The sequence below is a fragment of the Cherax quadricarinatus genome, chromosome 28, assembly GCF_038502225.1.
Source record: "Cherax quadricarinatus isolate ZL_2023a chromosome 28, ASM3850222v1, whole genome shotgun sequence".
NCBI lineage: Eukaryota > Metazoa > Arthropoda > Malacostraca > Decapoda > Parastacidae > Cherax > Cherax quadricarinatus.
This window is the reverse complement of record NC_091319.1, coordinates 28,868,006-28,888,980: the sequence shown is the minus strand read 5'-3', so window position 1 is coordinate 28,888,980 and position 20,975 is coordinate 28,868,006.

Here is a 20,975-nt window from a genome sequence, read left to right as displayed (position 1 = left end):
AAGCATGTGTGATAATCTCATTAGAGGTTTAAAGACCAGCATGCAGCAACACGGGCCAGTATCTTGCCTCGATGAACATTGTTGGCAAATAGCTATTTGCCAACAATCTTCAGTCATGCTGGTTAAAAGCTCTTCATCCTTGAAATTTGATATCCCCTTCCTTTTCTTAGATATATCCTGATTTCCTCCTATTACCCAGGCATTAGATTATAATTATCCATGCGGGGTCTGCTCCCTCCCTGGAATGTTAACATTCTGATTCACACTAACTTTAGCATATTTTTTTTCCACTTCGTTATAACGCAGACGTTAAAGGAAACTGTATATAAGGGCACAGTCATTACAAGAATATCCTGTATAATAAAAGTAGGCTAAATAGTAAATATATATGGATTATTCAGGAGTAGGAATGGTTGAGGCTCGAATCTCTGTGACTAATATCATCATCGTGTTTGTCCGTCGATTCGACGAGGACCATCTAGTCATCCTGGGGTCGAAGTTGGTGGGTACGCAGATGACTTGTCAGGCCAATCCGCGCACGAAACGTTCACTGGCAGTGTGGACAGGGAAGGGTGGCGGCATCGAGGGGTCTGATGGCTCTGGTCTTCCTCGCCTGCCTGCGCTGCTCAGCTAGTGAGATTCTGCTTGCCTCGCAGGATGTTGCCCCTTTCTGGACAACTGCTCGCCAGTCATTCCTGTCCTGAGTTATCAGCTCCCACATGGTGTGGTTGATGTTGAAAGCTCTCAGAGCAGTCTTAAGGGTGTCCTTATAGCGCTTCCACTGTGTGTCTCACCAGTCAGGGATTAGAGACGCTATTAACGTCAACTATTTTACATTGACAAAGTATGCAGCTAGAATGCAATATTTACAAGTATCATTATTTTTATGATCAAGGAAAACCTTTGAACCCATAGTCACAAAACGCCGGGAAGTAGGAAGTGGTTATTTTTGGTCTAAGAAAACGAGAGTTGCTCCAGATCCTTGGATCAAGAGCCCTTGCACGACATCGATGCTTCACTTTAGAAGGGCAATATTTGAAATAATCCAACTAAACAGTAGAAAAAAATAAAATTTAATATTATAGTAACTAAAATATTGGAGTTTCTGTTACGCTGGAAAATTAGACGCATCATTTTCCCATGTGGCCTACAAGCAAGATATTCCCATGTGGCCTACAAGCAAAATATTCCCATGTGGCCTACAAGCAAGATATTCCCATGTGGCCTACAAGCAAGATATTCCCATGTGGCCTACAAGCAAGATATTCCCATGTGGCCTACAAGCAAGATATTCCCATGTGGCCTACAAGCAAGATATTCCCATGTGGCCTACAAGCAAGATATTCCCATGTGGCCTACAAGCAAGATATTCCCATGTGGCCTACAAGCAAGATATTCTCACGTGGTTTAGAAATAAAATATTCATATGTGGCCAATAAGCAAGATATTCCCATATGGCTTACGAGCAAGATATTCCCATATACTTGACGACAACTATCTGTCCTAACATCATTTTTGTGTAGATACACACGCTTTTAAACACCTTCCAGTTTCTCGCACATACTTTCTCTGGATGTTGCAACGTAATACTAGTAGTGCTGTCTTTAGTCGTTTTTGCATTGGAAAGCACAAAGGAGATTTCGATATTTACAAATAATTTTGCTGAACCGACCCTAAGCGCCTCAATTCCAAACAATTTATCTGAATATGTAAGACATAAGACTGGACAGCAGAGATTTAAGGGGAGTTGAGCGTAATGAGTTAACAAAAAAAGGCACAATACCGTGACTGGAACGATACACAAATAACCCGCACATAAAAGACAGAAGCTTACGACGACGTTTCGGTCCGACTTGTGTAATGAGAGTTAGACGTAAGACTCAAACCACATCTGTTCCGAGGAATTCTAGTTAGGTGATACTTCGTCGTGACGGTTACCTCAATTCTTACTTATTCCAGGTAAAGAGGCAAGTGACATGGTATAATCCAAAAAGGAGAGGACGGCTACATCCTGGGCTTCAAGCCGTCACAGGAGAAGCTCGATCAGATTTACAACTTAATTTTCCATTTACTTTGTAACTTTGCATGCATGTAAATTTCTCAACTAAAGTATATTAATAAATGTCAATATATGTCCTTGTGTAACTTTCAAACATTTGTTTTACAAACATTTATACATAGTGTGTATAATAATAAATGGGATGGTAGAAGAAAATATTTAAATCTTTAAAGTTATAAGAGAAAATTTTAGAAAGGGTTTAATTTTAAATGAGTTCTTGCTAATCTAATTGACCAGTTTTACACACACACACACACACACACACACACACACACACACACATATATATATATATGTATATATATATATATATATATATATATATATATATATATATATATATATATAACTGATCTCTGGCTGAAGGAGACTCGAACCTACGAACCTTAGGACAAGGTACGCAGTGCTTTACCAATCTACCCACACTGAACAATACCTTGGCGTGTAGCTTGCGCTACACGTTTGATCCAAGGCAGCCAGCTTTCAGGGAGAAGGCTTACAGCTTTTCATCTCATCCCCTGCATGCATCAGCCTTACTAGAGATTTGAACAATGCAAGGAATTCGCGAGAGCATGCGAAATATACACAAACATTGATCAGTGTTTGTGTATATTTCGCCTTCTCTCGCGAATTCCTTGCATATATATATATATATATATATATATATATATATATATATATATATATATATATATATATATATATATATATATATATATATATATATATATATATATCAGGTATTTGTAACCAGTTGCCAAGGAATATTGTGGGTAGATCTTTTTTCTAGAATCCGAACCGAAATTTGTGATTCGTGCACAGTGAAGAAGTAGAAACAAAGGCTACAGTGAGAGGAAGATATGTAGACTTCAGTTCATCTTATATTTGATCTTTGAGGTAATAGTAAGATGCTTCAAAAATCTGACATTTGAGGCAACAGTTCCCTTTATTAGCAAGAACTGTGAACAAAAATCAAGAGTTTTTGTTTGTGATCCATTTAAAAAAAATATTCTGCCTTCAGCGTAACAAGTGCATATAAAGAGTTGGTAGACTGTTATGCTATCAGAGGAAAAGTAAGGAAAGTTGTAGCAGACAATACCTCGTCAATAATTAAGGCTTTTGATGTGTGTCTCGCTGGGTTTAATGTCGATGAACCAGATGTAACTTATCAGAAAAAGGCAGCTGGTCACTGACGAGGAACTGACGCGGAAAGTTTTCATTTTTTGTGCCTGAACATGCGAGTTGATTTGCTGACACGCAAGTTTGTTTAAAAGTTGGTATCTCTAATCAAGAGACCAGTAATTCTTTTCTACCTAGAGCAAATCAAAAAGTATCTGATCTTGTGAGTTCAATCCTAAGGTATTTATTTGCAGTCTCCTAATGTAACAAGATGGATTTTACAGTAATAGATGATCGAGTCAGTTGCAAAATTTTCAAGCATATTAACAAAGCTGGTGATGGGCTGGGAGATAAGGAGAATAAAAGCAATAATTTGTTTTTAATGGATATCGCAGCATTTAAAGGAGGGAGGGAAACCATACCACGGGTGGGATTTGACCCCGCGATCAGAGGGTTCAAACCCCACCCATGATATAGTTTGTTTGCAATCGTGTCATTACGATTTCGAGAGTCATGTTGGGAAAGTTCTAAATCCATTTCAAAAAGTAATGGGATAAATGGAAGCAGAGAAATAGTCACCATCTTAACTGGACACTAAATTACTGGTCTAAAGCAATTCATGCAGCTGTTAATAGATTCTGACCTGTCCTACTGTGAAACTTTGTCCAAAGGTTTGCTGGACACGAAGACTTAATCCATTTTTGGAGATGATTAAAATAGCAGCAGCAGCTTTTCGTGATCACTTCACGTTGGATTGTCTTCCATTAGAAGAAAAGGAGAACAAGTGCATCAAGAGATCAGGATCAGTGATGCAAGCAAATCTGTGAATGAGGAAACACCGTGTGAAATTATTTAAAAGAATGAATCCTCGGAGTCTAAGCAAAAGCCACTTAAGAAGCTCCACCTTTTTTTTCATTCACACCCTCTTCAGCTGGAAGTAAACAGAAATCATCCACTGATGAAATAAAACAATCTTTGAAAAGTGGATACTGGAGAACTGAGGTGCATTCGACGTACGGTAGATCCCTTGGCCAGTTGGGTGGATTCTCCTCCTAAGATGCTCCCTCTGAAGAAATAAGCAAGAGCAATGATGGATTGTACAACCATTTCCGTATCGTCAAAGTACTTAACATAGAAGGATGTTTTTTATTCCCAGTCGAGCACAGATACTGCCTGCAAGCTTCGACGAAATTTGTGAGTGCCTTTCATACTTGAATCTTTATGAATTGTAATCTGAGAACATGGATGTTACTTGTGTAAGTTTTTGTGCATCATTAAAGCCAATGTTGTTTTCATTATTTTACTCGTCGTGAAGAAATCTAGTTTGTCACTTTCTGCAACAGTTCGGTGCAACAATTGTTCTGATTTTCTTCAGTTTCTAGGCGCAGTTTCTAAGCTTAACTTATGTCTTAAATCTAACACAGTGAAGTTCGTTATGTGAAACGTAGTTTAGTTATTTATATTCTTGTATCTTTAGCTAATTTAGTGCAACAAATATATTATACATGTTCTCTACCTGACTGAATCTGAATGAAAAATGTGAATAATGGTGTTCCTGATCACTAGTTAAGTACTTACATTTTAATTATTAAATCTGAAGTAAAATGTTTACTTATTTACTTTTGTTATATATGTGATGAATGACCACTAAGTACTCCTGATTTTTACATGCATTTACAGTATATTAAACATATTTTCCACACCATTGCCTAGTGATAGTTTATCTAAATCTCTCTAAATGTTTTGCAATTTTTTTAAAGAGACATTGTTAAGATGACTCACCGTTTATTATTACATATTGCACTTTATCAGAATGTTTTGAAGTTTTTTGGAATTCTTTGTAGCAGACACCCGAATATTTTTTTTTACTTCCCTTATATACATTAAATTAAAAAAAAATGAAAAAAGTTGTGGTATGGGATTTTTCATTGCTACGTCCTGGCTTTTCGTAAAATTATTTTTGTTTTAATTTTAGTTTTAAGAAGAAAAAGCTTAGAAGCGCCAAATGACAGACAACCAGAATGAAAAACAGAGGAAAAAACAAAAAACTGAAACAGGAATGAATGACAGATAAAAGAAAAATCGGAAAACCTAAAGACGGACAGAATGACAAGCAGTCTCAAAAAGGAACGTGTCTTAAAAGAATTCCTAAAAATATTTTCGTCTTTACTTTTTTCCTGTCTTCATTTATTTGTTGAAATAAACTTACGTTTGAAGCGTTTCAAACATTTAAAAAAAATGACTTTCACCACAGTGACGTGACCAGTATAGACAAGAATTAGTTGACAGTGATCTGAAGAATTAGGTGAACTCAGATCCAGTTAGCTCAGAGGACGTTGCACGAGATTCTCCTTTCAAATGAATAATAACAACTTTATGTATAATGTCTGAGGTGAATAAAATATATAAACTGCGGTATTATTTATTTTAAAATATAGAAATGATGTGAATGACTGTGGAGGTATAATTCCAATGAACAGGGCCAAGAGTAAGAGTACAAATAATGCAGTATTAAATTATATTGATCATTAACGCATTCACACATTTTCCCATGTTATCATTTTTAATACTGTAATGATTGTCACATTTTTTTAAAAATTAGAAACAGAAATATAGTTTGTTGAAGTGCGTCTTTGTGACGCTTTGTCATATGCATTCTTTGGTGCTCAGACTTTCAACTGTATTTGCGTTTAAGTGCTTTGTGGGAATTAATAATAATATATATATATATATATATATATATATATATATATATATATATATATATATATATATATATATATATAAACGATTTATATTTTCAAAGGACTCGAGCCTGCGCCACAAAACCTGACCTCCTAGATAAGTATGGATGTTTAAGAGAAACTAGGCAGTTTCTCATATCCGGGAAGCCCAGACTTCTGTTTATTTCATTTCATCCTGCCGCATGCTCTGGCTTTGTAAAAGATTTTAAGATTGCTGAAGAATATACTGACGAGCGATAATGTTTACAAACGTTGTTTCTCAGTATAGAGAAGGACTCGAACCTGTGCACTCTTACATCACTGCGCACACAGTGTATATGCCACATATCCTGACCCCAGATAAAAAAAAAACTGCAATCTCGTCATCCTGAAGAAAGATTGCAGCGTGATATCGTAGATAATCTATAAATTAATATTATGGACTTGTTTTCGACAGGATTTTGACCGCTGTTTCAATTTTATGATGCTGTTTATTACTCTATAATACCAAAAAAGACCAATTTGGTTTTTTTTTTTTTTTTTTTTTTTTTTTCTGATAGCGCACTTGGCGATTTTGCAATTTTTAGCATATTTTTCTTAGGTAAATGTCCATCTTTTACGCTAAACAAAAATTTTGTATTTTTTTACACGCTCTTAAACTAAAAGCACCGGACTACAATGTGTGATCGCCCTGGGAAATTTGTGTTGAGTTGCTGTTAATCCGAAAAATGGGATTTTCTCGATTATCGAATAGCATTTGAATGTTCTCATATCTTTGCTAATAACCATCACTGGATATTGCTTTTAAATTTGTTTATTACAAGACTATATTTTTTTTTTTATTAAAATGCGTTTATAATTTTGTTTCACGTTAAACATTTTTAGTTTACGTGCAGAAGATAGCATAATTTTTTTATTTTTAATTTTGACCTAAATTCAGATAACTTTCCAAACTCATAGGCGAAGCAACAATAGTTTGTGTAAACTGACCACACTGTTAAATCGTGAAAGAATATATGAAATAGACGAAGGAAGCAGAGGCTCCATTAGCCAAGTGTGAAGGTTTGCTCAGCCCTGTAAGATCCTATGTTAGTACTGCCAAGGTTGGCTCCTCCTTAGGAAGAAATGATAGAAAAAATAACAATAACATACAAATATAAACACTTTATTGTAAGAATTGAAAATGTAAAACACGTAAACATGAGCTTTTATCCTATTTGAAAGAAAAATGAAATAGGAAAATATGATAATTGAATTCAACGCTAATTTGTACAGGCGGAATTGTAGATCATGTCGATGTTGTTGACACAGAGCATTGTAGAAACTGTAGCCGTTGCTGATGACGTGGGGGGGGGGGGGGCCACAGTTGGTGAGTGACATCGCAACGACTATTCAGTCACAATATATCTAGCCTTGAATGATCTGTCAAGATGATAGGAACGCAGGTCTTTCACTACTGCAGAGATGAAGGTTAGCTGCCTGGGTGTAGCTACAATATGGTACGTAGATCGTGGGTGACGTCTCTTAACCTGGTTACGTTCCTCTCCTTCAAACTCTCTCTCTGTAGTCGCCAGATGACCCTAGCTGGCAGTCCAAGCTAGGAAGAGACAAAAGTTAACCACTGCTCGATAAATCACTCTCCATAATAAGTGTAAGGCATTGAAAAGACTGGTGAGGATTTAAACATGAAAGTTAAGGCTGGATGAACTAAGTCTCAAGATTAGATAAAAGTGAAGCTTCTAACTAATATATAAAATAAAACAGGAGCAGAGGCATTTTACTTACAGATGTGTTGGGAGCTGTGAGTCTAGTGATTATTTGGTCGGAGTCCCACACATCACCTTTCAGTGTGGAGAAAGGGGAGGGATAACGGGAGGTAGACACTGACACTACCTTAACAAACAGACTGCCAATCAAACTAACGTCATCAAATATTCGCTCGCTACTCGTGTCTGTTGAACTTTTCCCTCACACTCCCCCATTCCAAGACTTATAGTCAAGGAATATAAGAAGAATAGGCGAGGAAAAAGTTCTAATCCGGGAAAGTTGTGTAAGGCACCAAATCTTCTACTGTCACGACTTAACCAGTCAGAGAAATAATTGGATGAACCATTGATATACATAATATGAAACTTAAAACCTTGGAGTGCCAATGTCCACCTCAAGAGGAGACTGTTGGTTTCCTTAAAAGTTTCTATTTATATCAAAGGTTTGTGATCCATCTCTAAAATGAATTCTTTACCCAGTAAATAAAATTTAAGTTTGGAGATACCCCACACAAGGGCCAAACATTTCTTTTCTATGGTGGAGTATCTCGTTTCTGCAGGAAGAAGTTTCTGGCTCAGGAAGCATACAGGAAAGGGTGTACCATCATGATACTGTAGCAACACTGCACCTAAGCCAGTATTGGAGGCATCATTTTTTAAACAAAATGGCTTGTTAATATCAGGAATCTTCGGTCTCTAGAGAAGATGTCCTTAATCTTACTAAACTTTTCTCGAGCTGCGTCGGAAAGTTCAAGAGGTTCCTTCACAGACTTTTTAAGGTAGTCAGATAAGATGCCTATAAGATCTGTAATGTTGGGGATAAACGGTGCATAAAAATTTACAGAACCAGGAAAGCTACGCATGAGCTTCTTGGTGAGGCTGTAAAGAGTTATTAGAAAGAATCAATCCGAGATATCTAATTTTGTTATACCCAAGGTAGCATTTATTCGGACTAGCAGTGAGGCCATGTGAGAGTAACCTAAGTAAAATTTATGTTAATGCCTGGATAAGCTTGTCCCAGGTGGATGTCATTATGTAAATGTTGTCAAAATAAACTAAAACATTCGGCATATTACCCAAGACCTTTCTCATCAGACTCACATAGGTAGCACAGGCAGTTACCAAACCGAAGGGCATAATTCTATACTCCATCAGTCCTTGGTGTGTAGGAAAAGCTGTGTACTGCTTAGATGAAGGATCTAACATTACTTGATGTTATGCTTATGCAATGTCAATCTCTGAAAAGAAAGAAGGGGCATAAAATTTGTGTAGATCGCTATCTATTATGGGCATAGGCTCAGCATCCCACCGAGTTATAGCATTAAGTCCTCTGAAGTCAATAGCAAGTCTATATGAATTGTCTTCCTTCTTAACCATGACTACTGGTGAGCAATATGCAGATACTGAAGGTTCAATGATCTTTAATTTTAATAATCTGTCTACCTCCCGGTCAAATGCATCCCTAAGGTGAAATGATAGGGTCAACAGGAAGGGTGGTGGAGTGGCGATGTATGTCAGAGAAAATTTAAATTGTTGTCTTAGACATGACATAAGATTAGAAACATCGAACACAGAATCTGTTTAGGTACAGTTTCTAGAGGGACGTGACAAATTAATTTTGGGTGTGATTTATAGGCCCCCAAACCTTGATAGGGAGTGCAATAAGCTGTTATGGGACGAAATTCATAAGGCATCTAGATATGAAAATGTTGTGATAATGGGAGATTTTAACTTTAGACGAATTGAGTGGAACAATATGACAGGAAATCTTGAGTCTAGTGACTTTCTTGATACGGTTCAGGATTGCTTTTTAGAACAGGTTGTGACAGAACCTACTAGAGGAAACAATCTGCTTGACTTGGTTCTTGCCAACAAAGATTCACTAATTAATAATCTTGAGGTTAATGATGAGCTTGGGGAAAGTGATCACAAATCACTTAGTTTCAATATATCATGGAATTACCCAGATAACTGCAATCAAATCTTTGACCCAGATTTTCGCTTGGCCGACTTCATGGGACTGAAAAATTACTTGGGTGGGCTAAATTGGGATATCCTGACTATGGGTCAGGTAGGTGATCTTGGTTGCCAGTATGACGTTTTTCAGAGCATAGTTCTAGCTGCCCAGACAACTTTTGTTCCAAGTAGGGAAATTAGATCTAACAAAAATTATCCATGATGGATGAACAATTGATTAAAACATCTCATTGGTCAAAAGAGAGGCATATATAGGCGTATAAAAAGAGGGGATGGGCAGTTAAGAAATCAGTTTATTCGATTAAAGAGATAAATAAAGAAAGGAATAAGAAAAGCAAAAAGGGATTATGAGGCTAAGGTCACAAGGGATTCAAAGACTAACCCAAAAGGGTTTTTTCAGGTATACAGAAGTAAGATTAGGGACAAGATTTGCCCACTTAAGAGTAACTCTGGTCAGATCACTGACAGTGATAAGAATGTATGTGAAATTCTCAATACGTACTTCCTTTCAGTTTTCACCTAGGAAAATACTAGCGATATTCCTGAAATAATAGATTATGTAGGAGGATAATAAACTATGTACGATTGAGGTAACTAGTGACATGGTCCTCAGACAAATAGAGAAACCAAAACCTAACAAATCCCCAGGCCCTGATGAACTGTTTGCAAGGATGTTAAAGGAATGTAAAGAGGAACTTAGAACACCTTTGGCTAATCATTTTAACATATCACTACAAACTGGCATAGTGCCTGATAAGTGGAAAATGGCAAAATGTAATACCTATTTACAAGGCTTTGAATTATAGACCAATAAGCCTTACCTCCATAGTGGAAAAATTTATGGAATCAATAATTGCCGAAGCAGTTCGTAGCCATCTTGATAGGCACAGATTGATTAATGAATCTCAACACTGTTTTACAAAGGGACGTTCCTGTCTTACGAATTTACTAACTTTTTTTCACTGAGGTGTTTGAGGAGGTAGATCATGGTAATGAATATGATATTGTGTATATCGACTTCAGTAAGGCTTTCGATAGAGTTCCACACGAGACGCTATTGAGGAAACTTAAGGCACATGGAATAGGAGGAGAATTTTTTTCCTGGCTAGAGGCATGGCTGACAAATAGGCAGCAGAGAGTTTGCATAAATGGGGAGAAATCAGAATGGGGGCACTTCACAAGCGGTGTTCCTCAGGAGTCAGTGTTGGACCCGTTGTTGTTCGCAATTTACATAAACGACATAGATGAGGGAATAAATAGCGACATAAGCAAATTTGTTGATGACACCAAAACAGGCAGTCCAATTCATTCTAATGAGGACACTAGAGCACTCCAGGATGATTTGAATAGACTGATGCAATGGTCGGAGAAGTGGCAAATGCAAAGTTCTAAATGTTGGACAGTTAAATAACTATGCCACATATAAACTAAATAATGTAAATCTTAATACTGCTGATTGCGAAAAGGATTTAGGAGTTCTGGTTAGCAGTAATCTAAAACCAAGACAACAGTGCATTGGTGTTCGCAATAAAGCTAACAGAATTCTTGGCTTTATATCTGGAAGTATAAATAATAGAAGTCCTCAGGTTGTTCTTCAACTCTATATATCCTTGGTTAGGCCTCATTTAGACTATGCTGCTCAGTTCTTGTCACCGTATTACAGATGGATATAAATGCTCTGGAAAACGTACAGAGGAGGATGACAAAGATGATCCCATGTATCAGAAATCTTCCCTATGAGGATAGACTGAGGGCCTTGAATCTGCACTCTCTCGAAAGGCGTTGAATTAGGGGGATATGATCGAGGTGTATAAATGGAAAACAGGAATAAATAAAGGGGATGTAAATAGCATGCTAAAAATTTTCAGCCAAGACAGGACTCGCAGCAATGGTTTCATGTTGAAAAAATTCAGATTCAGGAAGGATATAGGAAAGCACTGGTTTGGTAATAGAGTTGTGGATGAGTGGAACAAACTCCCGAGTACAGTTATTCAGGATAAAACGTTGTGTAGTTTTAAAAATAGGTTAGATAAATACATGAGTGGGTGTGGGTGGTTGAGAGTTGGACCTGACTAGTTTGTGCTGCTGGGTCTGGCGCCGTGCTCCATCCTTGAGTGGGTGGGTCATTGGGCTAATCCGGGGGCGGGACATGGACCTTCTCCACATGGGTCAGTAGGCCTGTTGCAGTGTTCCTTCTTTCTTATGTTTTTATAATTTCAGTTTGATAGGATTGTCCGTGACGAAGTAAGTCTTATGGATTACCGTGGAGGTGACACCTGGAATATCAGTAAAGACATCTGAGAATTTACCCACACGTTGAAGTAGTTCATGTTTCTTATGGTCCTCCAAAGACTCATTGATATTAATGTCTGTCGAACCAGAGTGGTCAAGAGTCACCAAGTCATGTATTTCTCTGTCATAGTCTACATTAGAGGTGTCAGTTACGTACACCTTACACTCCTCAGTTGTCTTATGAAGTTTGTGTGGAAAAATAAATTAGTCATTCAGACAGTTAACGGAATTTCTTCGGTAATATTTCTTAAGAATGTTGATATGATAAAGCTTAGGTTTCCCCTTGACTTCTATGAGGTAATCAACCTTCCCACAAATTTTCAATACCTTTTACAGACCTTTCCATGCTACTAATAATTTATTTGCCTTTATTGATAAAAGTACCAGAACCTCATCCCCTACTTTAAAGCTTCTCCTCTGACTTTAGGCATCAAAATAAATTTTGTACTGGTCCATTGATAAGCTTAAGTTTTTCGAAACTATGTCAGAGGTCTCCTTAAGTCTGGATCTAAGGTCAAGGAGAAACTGATAAGACTGAACCTCAGCATTCACCTCCTCATTAGTCCACAAGTCATGAAGGATGGACAATGGACCTCTGGCCTTTCTACCATAGAGAAGTTCAAAAGGTGAAAACCCCGAAGAGTCACTGGGAACTTCCCTCATGGCATACAAAGCACAGGGTAGGTAACGATGCCTCTCCTTAGGTTTAAGGGAGCAAAGTTTCCTTAAAATGGACTTGAGAATTGTGTGCTGGCGTTCAATCCTCCCATTACAGCTGGGATGATAAGGTGTTGTGAAGAGAGGTTTCATTCCCAGAAGTTGGTAGAGATGCTGCATTAGTTCAGATGTAAATTGTGTCCCACGGTCAGACAAAATCTCTAGGGATGCCAACTCTGGAGAAGATTGGCAGAAGTGCTTCAGCCACCTCTGTAGTAGTTATGGTCTTTAAGGGTACGGCTTCAGGGAAACTCGAAGCATAATCAACTAATGTTAAAATATATCTATGTCCCCCAGATGAAAGTGGTGATAAAGTACTAACGATGTCAATAGCTACTCTTTCAGTTGGTACCGTAAAAGATTGGTATTTTGACCATAGGTTTTAGCAGGGTACCTCGGGAGGATGACAGTTGGCAAACTTTACATGATCTGCAATATGTAGTGATATCTGAGGACATTTTGGGCCAAAAATAGGTTTCTCTAATTTTATTCAAGGTTTTACGATGTGAGAAATGTCCAGCCACTGGCAGGTCATGGGCCATTTTAAGAACGGTCTCTCTGCATTGACTTGGAAAAACTAAGATGGAATAGTCTATCTCGTCTGAATTGAATTTGAATACCGATTTATACAAGATACCTCTAATATATTCAAATTTATATGAAAAGTTTTTCTTTTGGATAACCTGACTTTTGCTAGCTGCATTATGGCAATTCTGAAGAGAAGGACAATTACGTTGTAAACTGAGAAAGGAGTCCTTAGATATACCTAAAGGCTTAGAGTCAGGGAAAATCAACGGATGGACAGTAGGAGAAGCCTGGGCTTTGGTCTGAGCCCTAGTTAAGACATTTATATTAGCACTACCTAGGGTACCTAGTATCTTTTATTATTACTATTATATTTAAATGTTGATGATGATAAGGAAGCTGTGATTTCGTGTATTTGGAAGGGGGGTGAGGAGGAAGAGCCAGTTTTGGAGTGGTTAGTGTTTTTATTTAATAAATGTATGGAAGAGGGTAAGGCCTGGTCATGGACCGGGCCGCGGGGACGTTATTCCTCGGAATAACCTCCAGGTAACCTAGGGATTGGCAGAGAGCATGTATAGTTCCTTTGTATAAAGGTAAAGGGGACAAAAAAGAGTGTAAACAAAATAGGAGAATAGGTCAGTTGAATATAACTGGTAAAGTTTGTGGTAGAGATATTATTGAAAAAATTAAAAGTAAGACGGAGAGTAGGACAGCAGATGAACGAGGAGGATTTAGGGAGGGTGAGGGGGTGTATACCAAGTATTTACAGTGAAACATATAGGTGAACAGTATTTAGATAATGGTAAAGAGGCTTTTGTGGCATTTATAGGTAAATGAAAATAAAGAGTTTTTACGATGATAGTGAAGTTCAGGTTAGAGTATGTAGGAGAGGAGAAGATTATTTCTCAGTAAAAGTAGGCCTTATGCAGGAGTGTGATGTCACCATGATGGTTCAATATATTTATTAATGGGGTTGTAAGAGAAGTGAATGCCCGGATTTTGGCAAGAGGCGTGGGATTAGAAGATAAAGACTCTAACACAAAGTGGGAGTTGTCACAGCTGCTCTTTGCTGATGACACTGTTCTTTTGGGAGATTCTGAAGAGAAGATGTAGAGGTCGATGGATGAGTTTGGTAGGGTAAGTAAAAGAAGAAAATTAAAAGTGAACATTGGAAAGAGTATGGTGAAGAGGATAAAATAGTTAGGTAATGAACGACTGGATATCAGATTAGAGTGAGGGAGCATGGAGGAAGTAAATGGATTCAGGTATCCATGGAAGCAAAGAGGGGAATGTATGAGAGTAGTTATACCAACGCTCTTACATGGGTGTGAAGCATGGGTGGTGAATGTTGCAACAAGGAGAAGGCTGAAGGCAGTGGAGATATATCTGAGGGCAATGTGCAGTGCGTATAAAATGTAGAGAATCCATAGTTTGGAAATTAAGAGGAGGTACGGGGTTAATAAAAGTAGTGTCAAGAAAGGATGAAACGAAATATAATGACTTGGAGAGTGTAAATTTGTAGTGGAAGGAGGGCGGTGTAGCGGTCGTCCTAGGAAAGATTGGAGGGAAAGAGTAAAGGAGGTGTTGTGTACAAAGGGCATGGAATCTCAGTAGGCATGCGTGAGCGTGTTAGAAACGAACCCATGTTGTTTTAGCCAGCCTCATGGTGAGCGAAAATTCCACGACGCTCTAACCCAAGGGACCACACAATCCTACAAGAATCACGCACCCAGCAGGTGCGTGATCGAACCCGTGGGTTCGATCCCCCGGCTAGTCGAAGTGTTACTGATTAAATACCACTCATTCGTGGTTACAATACTATATGTATAGCTCGTGGAGGCTAGTACACAAAATGGGGAGTAGAATGAAATTAACTCTGAGGAACCACAACATCGTATGTCCTCGATTCATGGTACAATACTTAGCTCTGCTGGGTGCTTGATTCTTGTAGGATTGTATGGTTCCGTGGGTTAGAGTGTTGTGAATTTTCGCTCGCCATGAGGCGGGCTAAAACAACTAGGGTTCGATCCTCCGGCTAGTCGCAGTGTTGTTAAATACCCCTCGTTCGTGGTTACATTACTATATATATTAATAACGATTTCCGTCTCACACATTTTTTTTTTCCTCGTTTACACTCTCATAACTGACACCTTTCCAGTCTTCCTTCCCTGTCTTACCTTGTTTTCAGGTAAATCTGTTTTCTTTTCCCGAGTTTATGTAGACCATCATCATCAGCAACCATTTCTTCACAAGAAAAAATCCTTTTCATCGTGAAATTACGAGACAAGTTGGTAATAATCATCCCGGAAACCCGCTTAGCGGGCTGCTCCTCAGAGACATTTCTCTCTGCTAGAGACCAATTCCGGCCAAGATTTTATTATTTTTTCCTCCATCGGCTATATAATACTGCAACTTTAGTCTGTAATATTGTGTCATAATATTAATAGATATTATTATTATTGTTGTTTTTGTTTTAACGCATCGACCTTTTCCCACCGAAGCAGAGTAACCCAAAAAAGAATAAACACAGTCATCATCACTCGTTCCATCAGTGTCTCGTCTGAGGCCTGCCGACATTACAGTTCAAAAACTGCAACATATTTCCACCCCACCTTTAGGGTGCAGGCACTGTACTTCCCACCTCCAGGACTCAAGTCTGGCTAACTAGTTTCCCTGAATACCCTCATCGATGTTAATTTGCTCTCACTTTAACATGTCAAGTCATAAAAACCATTTGCTTCCAGTCACTTGTATCTAACAGGTTCACGCAAGCTCTCTCGAAGTCGAAGCCCCACACAAACAAAACCTTCTTTACCCCCTCCCTCCGACCTTTCCTAGGACAACCCGTACCCTACATTCCTTCCACTACAGATTTATACGCTCTTCAGATCATTCTATTTCATTCCAACCTCTCTAAATGTCCGAACCACCTTAGCCCCTTATCACTACTGGATATTTCTTTTAGTAACCCATCACCTAATCGCCAAGCTACGGATTATCTGCATCATATTCACACCACACATTGACATTAGGCATGCTATTATTATTATTATTATTATTATTATTATTATTATTATTATATTTTTGTAAATATTTATTATTTGTTATAAAATTATTTCTATTAAAATAAATTTTCTTATTCTTATTATTATTATTATTATTATTATTATTATTATTATTATTATTATTATTCGCGGCCATAGGTAATGCCTCTTTAACTTTAATTCAACACAGGAAGTCTAGCATTGAGATCCACTCACTCTGTTTCATTTCTAGATAGAAGAAAAAAATGTCCATCATGTTTACCAGAAACTCAACATGTGGTGGAATTGAAACACATATGCAACATATGGGAATCTTAATTGAAGAAACGTTTCGCCACACAGTGGCTTCATCAGTCCAATACAAAGCAGGAAGGTATAAGGGGAGGAGGAGTTTGAGGTAATCAGTCCCTCAGCCTGGTATCGATGTGTTCAGTCCATCACTCTTGTGGGAAGTACAACATAGGACCAGAGAGGTGGCTTATATACTGTAGTCAGGTGAGTCGAAGCAGGAGGAGGCGGGATCACAGTGGGAGCTTCCAATACTGCAACATCATGGGATCTTGATAAAAAGAATTCTTCAACACTTGTCCAACCTTTGGACGAAGACCTACTTACACTAGTGGATGGTTCCACTGTGATCCCGCCTCCTCCTGCTTCCACTCACCTGACTGCAGTATATAAGCTACCTCTCTGGCCCTATGTTGTACTTCCTATAAGAGTGATGGACTGAACACATCGATTCCAGGTTGAGGGACTGATTATCTCAAACTACTCCTCTCCGTATACCTTCCCGCTTTGTATTGGACTGATGAAGCCACTGTGTGGCGAAATGTTTCTTCAGAAATGATTCCCATATGTTGCATAAGTGTCTCAGTTCTTCAACTTGTCGGTTTTCAAAACCATTCATCACACTCAACATGTGGTACCTGGATGAATGCACTCTAACCGGTACAGAAAAGTCCCTTCGAGACGTGAAGCAACATGATTCGTCCTCAATCTTTCTAAATGTGAAATCATCTTCAACAACCGTTTTATCATTATTGCTGATAGAATCATCTTATGAAGTCTCGTCTACCTCCACAATGGTAACATCTTTGTGTACTCACACAATCTACACCGTCATTCAGAGCAAAAATTAAATAACCAGAAGAGAACAGAGATTTAATGCCTATGATGCTTTGTATATTCTCACGAAGTAAATTTTTCTTCCCCAGTCTAACTAATTTTTTGAGATGTGCAACCTCCTTTAGCAGCTAAAATTTGAGAGAATACCAGATGTTATCTTGAGGATGTTCTGAGGGTCTACGTCCCCGCGTCCCTGTCCATGAGCAGATTTGGTGGATCAGGGTCTGGTTAACCAGGTTGTTATTGTTGGCTGCAAGCAACCCAGTGTAAGAACCACAGCCTGGCTGGTCAGCAACTAACTTTAGGAACCTATCCATTTTCCTTTAACAGTTTTGGAGAGATTTCAAGAAGGTTATTTTTTCCCTGTCATTGGTCAAGTATATCAGAACTTTAACCTTCTCATTTCCTGCAATAATATCAAACCATTCATCACAATAATACTACCAGCATCTCATCCTGTGTAGTGTCGACTTTTCTGGTACTAACGACTCTTATCTCTGTTCTAGTGCTATGTTTCAGGTTTTCCTATTGGTCATGGGATGCCACACACATTTGCGTCTTCTAAGCAGATCACTGCATCCTCAAAAACCTCTCTTGCATCATGAGAAATATGGAGAAGTAGCCGCTAATTCTTTCTGGCACTCCAAACCTGGCACCTCTTCTCTGACCAGATACACGAAACTGTAGCGTTTTGCATTCAAAGTCGCACATTTAACCTGTTCCTGTAAGTATTCTGTTGTATGCGTTTACCGTTCCTGCATTCTCTCGCTTTAAAAATTAATGAAACTGGTTATGTTATTGACTTGCCAGGAAATTCCTCTACTTCCTCATTATATCTATGTCTATAATACCTTACAACTAGTTTCCTGTCTCTTCACTTCGTCTTAATCTCTCGCAGTTCTTGATAGTTTTGTTAGAGCCGTATTTTTTTTATATATAATGTGAAGGATTGAAGACGGAGAATTCATTGTAGAGTAGTGGAAATGGTGAGGTGCAGCAGTCAAAAACATCAAAGATGAGTGAGACTCACTAGGAGGGCTAAATGTTACCAGTATTTGTTCTGTACCCAGATTCCACGTTATTTCTGTGTCAAACAAGTATCATTAAATCAGATTTACACAATACCGACAAGCTGATGGATATGACACGTATGCAACGCCTTGTGTATTTAAACTGAATAAACTTAGCCTGCATAGTAACCGTTTTAAATCTAATACAGAGGGTTTAGGATAAAGACTTTATACTAGACTAAAGCCAGTAACGATTTTTTTCAACTTCTCTGCCATGCTATTCCTTTCCCTGGCTTCAGCACATAATCTGTTTTTCTGAAGCCTCCGCGTTAGAGTAAAACAGCTACATAGGCAAAACGTCTCATTTATAAAGATAACCCAATGTTGAACTATGTCTCATTTATCAACTTGTCAGTACCGCACCGCCATGGAATTTTTGAAGAGAGGATATTTTCTGAAGCTTCATTTCTGACACCTGACCATCTTGTCGACATTATCTAATTCCGCTATTGGGTCCCGCCCACTTTTAACAATGTTTTCAACTGCAGCACCACTTCATCTCTTGCACTGGCTCCAGTTTATGTTAACAGTCTTCATATATCTGCATTAGATTGAAAAAAAATTACTGCTAAATCGAAATGTCTCTGCAATGAAGACACGTGTTATTCCAAACTGAAGCTTAAGTTTTTGCCTCAATCTGTGGTGAGTTTCAGCATCAAATGCCTTTTACAGTCCACGAAACTGTAGTTCTTTTCTCGTTCTTTCTCCTGTTTCACTTCTGTCAGTACGTCATAGTTCAAATGGTATAAAAGACAATATTTACCTTATTTTAATATGTGTATATTATGGTTTATGAAACAACTTCTCTCCAAGTACTGTAACTCCTATCCATTTGATTATCACCTTCATTACTTTGCTTGTATACATATCATTGTTACTGGTCTGTAGTTCAGCATTTCCTCTCTGTCTTCCTGATATTTGACAACCGCAGAGTTTTCACTGACTTCTTGCAGACGTAGCTTCCTTTTGCAGAATTCATGGTGACACCTTGTTAGGGCCCATAGCCTCTGATGTATTCACTTTACGTAAAAATGCACCCTTTTTCCCTCTTATGTTGGGAGTGTCGAGTACTGCCAGTGCCTTTCCCTGTACCTTTCTGGCATTGATCTTGTTTCCACTGAGAAATCCCCTTTAAATCATTTAATCAATATCTCACAGACTTCTGTGTTGTTTCTCATGAGTACTCATCCTTCCTTCCTTGTGTCGAATTATCTGGTATTTTATTGCTGTCGTTCTTCCGTGTCTGTGAGTCACTTTTTATTCAAAATTTCCTTCTGCTGCACTCTCATTCTTAAAGTGTCTTCCTGACTCTCTCTCATCACTTTCAATATTCATTTCATATTTGTATGTGTGTGTGTGTGTGTGTACTCTTGACTCGTGTGTGTGTGTGTGTGTGTGTGTGTGTGTGTGTGTGTGTGTGTGTGTGTGTGTGTGTGTGTGTGTGTGTGTTTGTACGTGTGCATACGTGCTCTCTCTCTCTCTCTCTCTCTCTCTCTCTCTCTCTCTCTCATATCTGTAATACTAGGCAATCAGTATGATTTATTACATACTATGCAGTACATGAAATACAGTAGTAACAGTTGTAGTAACAACAGTAGTATCCACAGCAACAGTAGCAACCGTAGCAATGGTAGCAGCAGCAGCAGTAATAGTAGTAGTAGTAAAGAGGGATGGTTGTTTTAATAGTTTATATTTATAGCTCTGCTACTAATTTTTCAATAATATGTCTATGTAAGCTTTTCCGAAGTGCACATTTTTTTTCTCTTCTAACTTTTTCAAGAGATCAGCGTGGGCGGTAGGTGTGAAGAGTGAGGAGAAAGTCTTCTGCTACACTATTGTCGCCTCATCTACTCACAGAAATAGTAGTAGCCAGACTGTAATTAGTCCGTCTCAGTGGACTAACTACAACGTACCACTCAGTGTGGTGAGTGAAGGCTTCTCTTATTTGCTTTTCCTGTGAACATTTTTCTCTCTCCTCTCTCTTTCTCTCTCTCTCTCTCTCTCTCTCTCTCTCTCTCTCTCTCTCTCTCTCTCTCTCTCTCTCTCTCTCTCTCTCTCTCTCTCACTTTGCACTTCAGTGTTCTATATGGAATGCTCTAGTAGTTTCAGAATATATATTCGTAACTATGAACTTTTATTGACTTCAACGAAATGAAGTGACTCTGCCTTGTACAATTTATTTGGTCACTTGTCTTAATTTCTAGAATACCCACAAGTTGCGTAAACTTCTTGAAAATGCTAGTCATTCAAAGAATAAATAACCGCTGAAAGTTTGATGACATTAAGAATTATACACCTCTAGTGGATCTGGGGATTCATGACAGTCATGTCATGAGTTAGGCTGAGAAAGGGGAGCTTTAATCTTACAAATTAGTGTAAAAACCACCGATCTCTCTCCGATGTCGAAAGTTTGCCTTCAATGATAGTTCCTATCTATACCGGAACGACGCGAGAGATGAGTTGCTTTTGCAAGGTGCTCTGAGTTTCCCAGATGTAGGAGACGGAATAGCGGGCAGGCAATTCAAGAGAGTGGTGCATAGTCAATACGAGGACGAACT